Source organism: Camellia sinensis, chromosome 4 (genome assembly GCF_055761805.1).
Source record: "Camellia sinensis isolate YWXY chromosome 4, ASM5576180v1, whole genome shotgun sequence".
In the NCBI taxonomy this organism is placed as follows: Eukaryota; Viridiplantae; Streptophyta; class Magnoliopsida; order Ericales; family Theaceae; genus Camellia; species Camellia sinensis.
The window spans coordinates 123,138,598-123,144,679 of record NC_138964.1 but is presented as its reverse complement, the minus strand read 5'-3'; the positions used below and the strand labels follow the sequence as shown (position 1 = coordinate 123,144,679).

General features: G+C 32.7%; 1 long non-coding RNA gene across 1 annotated transcript; it reads left to right on the top strand.

Moving 5' to 3' along the window:
• The first annotated feature begins 1,058 nt into the window (after positions 1–1,058).
• LOC145823418 (uncharacterized) lies at positions 1,059–4,757 on the top strand. The gene is made up of 2 exons (XR_014365708.1): positions 1,059–1,513; positions 4,369–4,757. It is a non-coding gene; the product is annotated as an uncharacterized LOC145823418 (long non-coding RNA).
• Positions 4,758–6,082: the final 1,325 nt, after the last annotated feature.

The following is a 6,082-nucleotide window of genomic DNA, read 5'->3' as shown; positions in this document are numbered from 1 at the left end:
TCTATTTATCTATCTCTTCTCTCATCTCTTTTCTCTCTCTGTCTCTTTCGTTCATCTCTCTTCTCTCTATCTCTCTCGTTCATATCTCTTCTCTCTCTATCTCTTTTTCTGTCTCTTACTCTCTATCTTTTTCTCTCTTTTTCTCTCTTTGCGTTGCTCACTCTCTCACTCCCGTCTTCTCTATTTACTGAGCTCCCTTTCGATTTATCAATCCACTATAAGAAAATGCACTTTTAGCGACTACTTTGTCTCTCTCTCGCTCATCACTTTGTCTCTGTCTGTTTCTCTCTCTCTCTCTCTCTCTCTCTCTTTATCTCTCTTCTCTATCTGTCTCTCACTTATCTCTCTCTCACCACCCATCTTCTCTACCATATTCACCACTACTACAAATGCCATTCCACTACTACCACTGTTGTCACTCCACCTCTACAACTATCATTACTACCATCATCGCTACCACTCCACTACCACCACTACTACTACCATTACCTCTCATCTACCACCGCTATTCTATCTCCTCTACCACTACCACAACTTCACCACTTATCTCATTCACCATCACTACCACCACCACTATCACCTCTTATCCACCACTTTCACCACTACTGCCACTTCTATCCTCTACCACAAAAAAATAGTTCTTGATTTTTAGTATTAAAAAAAAAAATGAGTCACAAAAAAATTATTTTCATTGACCACAAAAAATTAACTTTATTTTAATGAAAAATATTATCCCTACTTCTACCAAATAAAAAAAATAATAATAATTTTTTATTCATTAAAATAAATATGAAACAAATAAATTTTCAACCTTACTAAATGTAAAAAAAAAAATAAAATTCATCAACTATAAAAAAAAAATTATTTTAATAAAAAATAATTTTTTTAACAAATCTTCCGTTGCAAAAAAAAAAAGAATCATTTTATTATTTAAATATTCATTTGTAATAAAAATAAAAAAATTCCAAAAAAATTTCCATTCCCCCCTCCCCTCCCCCCCTCCCCCATTTTTCCATTCCCACTCGGGTTCCCCCCACCCCAAACCCAAAATCCCCAATGTCAAAAATCCCTAATCCCTTCCCCCTTTTCCATTCCCGCTCGTTTTTCCCCCCTCAACCAAAAATCCCCAAATCTCAAATCCCTAATTTTTGAACCAAAAATCCCCATCTCTGTCTCTCTCGCGACTGTGAGCACGGCAGATGATGGCGTCGAGTGACGGGGTTAAGGAGCCTCACTCTTTTGTTTCTCATTCCATTGGCTTTCCCTCTGCTGCTCTCATTCCAGTGGCGAAGGAGTTGCTCAGAAACCTAATGTTGCCAATCCGCTCTATATATAGGAATTCCATTAGAAACCTTGTGTTTCCTTGACGATCTGATCTACAGAATTGAAGTTTAGATTTTTTTATTTCGGTTTCTCTTCTGATCCGTCTCACAAAATGCCATCCGTATACGGAGCTCGATTGACAACTTTCGAAGATTCAGAGAAGGAGAGCGAGTACGGTTACGTTCGAAAGGTCTCCCTCTTTCTTCGATCTATCTTTCTCTTTTTTTCCCCTTTCAATGTTTATTATTTGATCCACTTTTTCCTGGTCTACGAGCTTACTCAATTTTTTGTTCACCTTGTTTATCCTGTTTAATTTTATTCAAGGTTTTATTTGCTTACTTTGAATATATACGGTTAATTTTATTGAGATAATTTTGATTGATTCAGTGGGTTTTTATTATATTGTTCTGTTTCATATAAACAAACACAGTTTACATCTTAACTCTTCTTTGTTGTCTTCCTTTCTGGTTTTTGTGCTTCCTTTCACCTTCTCTCTCTCTCTCACTCTCTCTCTCTCTCTCTATATATATATATATATATGTATAATTCTTCTTCATATGTGTTCTTTGTAAGAATTATATACCATTCATGTTTTTTTTTTTCCTTCCATAATTTTTCAGAAAATGAGTTTTTTCTTTTGCTGAATATATATAGGAAGATGAATTTGTAATTGTAAAGTGCTTTTATGTTGTTAGCTGTGAATACAAGTCAAGAATGGGTTGAAAATAAGGGTTTATATTACCATTTTTGTATGTGTTTATATCTTCTCTTGGTGGGGTTGTGTATAGTATGAGGTGGTCCAGGAGTTGAACTGTACTGATTTTTATAAGTTGCTGGTCCAGTTGTGGTAAAGTCATATGAGATGGGCCTGATGGCCAAGACCTTTAATTTCCAGAGTATATTACTATTTTGTTTCCTTGCTAGTTATTGGAAATGATCAGGTCCTGTTCGTATTATGATATTAGACCAATGAGACAATTCTTTTGTTCCATATTGCGAGTCTTGAGGCTACTACAACTAATTGCTGGACCAAACAACAATAATAATGTGTTTATGTGCATGAGTGAGTGTGGTTATTTAGAATAACAATCTAGAAAACTAGAACTCAAGATCTAGCACTTGAATTCCTAAACCTCACTTAAAAAACTGCTAGTAGGCTAAGTGTGCTTCTTATATATTTTTTGATAAGTTAACTTTATTCCTTATTTTATCAGCAATGTTGGTCTCGATCAATTTTTCTATTAAAAATTATTTCTTTTGAAGATTGGGGTCCGGATCCCAAAAAAAAAAGGAGAAAAAGAAAAACAGTTGGGTCCTGTTAGACTACTGGTTGTGCATTGACCAGTATAGTTGTACTTTGAACTTATGTTCATATTATCTCTCATTCTTCTGTCTGTATGTTAAGGGGATTCATCCAATGATGTTCATAGTTTTTATTTATCAAGTTTTAGTAAGGATTTTCATATTATCTTTTAATCAGGAAATGTTGTTATCCCTTTTGTCCCCCCTTCCTTGCACATATATTTGTGCCACATGTAGATTGTGGGAACCTTGAAGGTCATGAATTGTTCTTTTCTTTGATTAAAGGACATGCATTAGGTGTCTTTTTCCAACATAGGCACTAGAAGTTGAACTTGGTAACTTTTCCTACCTTCAGTCTCGGGGATATGGTTATACTTATACATCTCTAGTTATGAATTTGTGTACCATATCTCCATCCTAGTTTTGTCCCCCAAGATAAACCCCAATGGCTTAATACTTCATTCTAAAGAGACTAAAGTTCGAGTCTACTGTAATTACCTATCAAAATAAAAATAAAAATAAAAATCGACATCCTAGTTTACATGTGTAAGAAGCGTGTAGGCTCAAATAATGAAGAAAATAATAACTAATAAAATTTTGAAATCTTGTGTCAATGGATGCAATATTTCTTGTTTGCTACACATTATTGAATGTGCTTAAATTTCTCTCTTTTGTGAGTGGTAAACCAGTTTTCAGAAATGTATGAGCATTGGTGCCAAGAATTATTATGAGCATTGGTAGCAAGAATTATATTCTTTGTAATTTTTGAAAAGTTTCTACTTCAAGTCTTTGTGTGTATGTGGCCGTGTGAGCTCATCTAGTAATCTCGTGGAACATTCACATGATTTACAAGAACTCAGTCCTAGAGGTTTCTCTATTCTCACTCTTCCTCCATGTGTGTGTTTGCACACATGCATTTTGCTAATTGATGGATCGGTAGACAGATAGTCACTGCTCTTTTCTTTAGGTTAGTGATGGTGGGGAAGTGGAGACCACCTTACTGAAAGAAGTGATGCGTTCGTACTTTGGTTACAACTAAATAGAATTATTTACTTTGGAAATGCAATGGTGTTTGGGTCTTGAATGTGTACCTACTTGGATTGGATTAAGTATTGCTCTTCTATGGACCTCATGTTCCCCTGATGAGTCCAGATAGGAGAGGAGAATGGGCTAGTAAACCCCTGAAATTTTGATGCAAAAATACAGGCCTTTAAGCAATTAACAGGTTAAGTCTATCCAGATATGATGGGATACTCCACTTTGCATATGGATAAATAGAGGTTTTGACCTGTTGTTCCCTCAACCCTCTCTCCCCACACCTCCCATCGAAAAAATAAAATAAAATAAAACAAAAGAAGAAAAGAAAAAACACTACAAGAAAAATAGTAATTAGATTTTTTAGCTTTTTAATTAAAAACTACTTTGAATTTCAATATCTGCTATAGGTACTTATCTTTTGAATTGTAGACCTTGGTGTGGATTCAATATCTGATGTAGGTACTTATTTTTTGGACTTTAGTTTTAGTTTGTGATCTTCCAAAGTTACGTGTATTCTCAGATTCTAGTGTGTTCCAACTCTTAATTACTTTTGTTCATATACTTCTATGACATTGTTTCTCTGGGAAGGGACACATATACTTGATTAGCTACTATATAAGTATGTGTTTGTAATATCTATTTTCAAGCCATCTCCTATAAATGTTTGGTTAAAAGAGCTTATAGTGATTGCTCACTGTTATGCAGTTATGTGCATGGTGTGCCCGGATTGTCTCCTCGCTGACTGTTCATTCGCACAAAGAAGACCGATTTGGAGTTGCTCAACTCTCTGGTAGCAATACTGCGATCATCACAACACTGTTGTCTTGCTTACTTGCTGTTGAAACATTTATAGGGAAGAAGTCCAATTTCTTTTTAACACATAATTATATTGTCATTAATTATTTTTATTTTTTTTCCAAATATTTCCGGAGTAGGAGTTTGCTTCTTGTGGATTTCATGCCTGTGAAGAATGCTATTAATTTTTGTTTTTGTACCACAGAGAATGTTGAGGAAAATTTTTAATTTTGATTTATGTTATTTTGAATTATGAAGAACATTATGTATTTAAACATTATATGTATTATGGAACATTATGTACTGGGTTAATTTTGTTAATGTATGGTTATGAATCTAAAAATATGTTTATTATGGAGAAATTATTATTTCTATAGAGGAATGTTTATATTATTATGCAATTTTTGGTTTTTTTAAAAAAAAATTCTTTTTCATTGAATATAGGTAATTTTAATATTTTTAATTAATTTATAGGAGGTTTTTAGTTTTTAGTTTTTTTTTTTTTTTTTTTTTGCAACGGTACCAAACCGTCGCAAAAAACAGGTATTTTATAATTTTTAATAAATATTGCATTTTTTGCGACGGCACCACACCGTCGCAAAAAATCAAAAACCTTTTTTTGTGACATAATCAATACTGTCGCAAAAAGAAATATGCCGTCGCAAAAAAAAAAAATTTTGTGACAGCAATTTTTACTGTCTCAAATAATACTTTTAGCGACGGTAAAATAGTGCCATCGCAAAAAGTAATGTATTTTTACACATTATTTACCGGCATCATGCCGTCGCTAAAAAGTTTTTGCAACGCCTTCTATTGTGACCCCCCGTTTGCCGTCGCTAAAAGTCATTTACCGTCGCTAAAAGTTTTTTGAGAGGGCATAATGAGTATTTGCGACGGCGTTTTACCGTCGCAAAAAATCAAATTTTTTGTAGTGATTTTTGCATTAAATTGCTCCGTGCCAGTTATTCCAGTAAATTATTGATAGATGTGCTTATCTTCAATCCATTTTGCACACCTTCTTAAGCCATCTGAAATTTCAAATATCTCTTGTCAGAATTGTTCATTTAAAAAAATTAATATAAAAATGAAATTTCTAACTATTCTATTGTACAACAATAAAATTACCTTAATTATTAATTGACTTGATAATTTATTAATAAAAGAAATCATTTGTTACGTGATTAAAAACTTTAAGGGGCATGATATAATTTTCAAAACTATATAAGACAACCTATGAGATTGTTTGGGATGATTTAAATAGATATAATTTTTGACTTTTTATAAAAAGATGTGCAAAAAAATAGAAAGGTGATATAACCCACAAAGATAAAAAGACAAAAAGTGTGCTAATATCCAACATGCCAAACAAGCTCTATATTTTAAGAAAACTTTAATAAGTGGATTTGTAATTTGAAATTTTTATTCATATATAAAATTCAAACAAAAAAACTTGATAAAATTAATATGATAATGTTATTATTGTAAATAAACTCATCAGTAGTTAGCGAGTCTTGCTATCTAGGTCTCAAAATTAAATTTACTTTCTAGACCTAGTCATATGTCAAGAAACTTATTAAAATACAAAAATTCAAGATATTATTCATATAAAAAATTAATTGTTTGT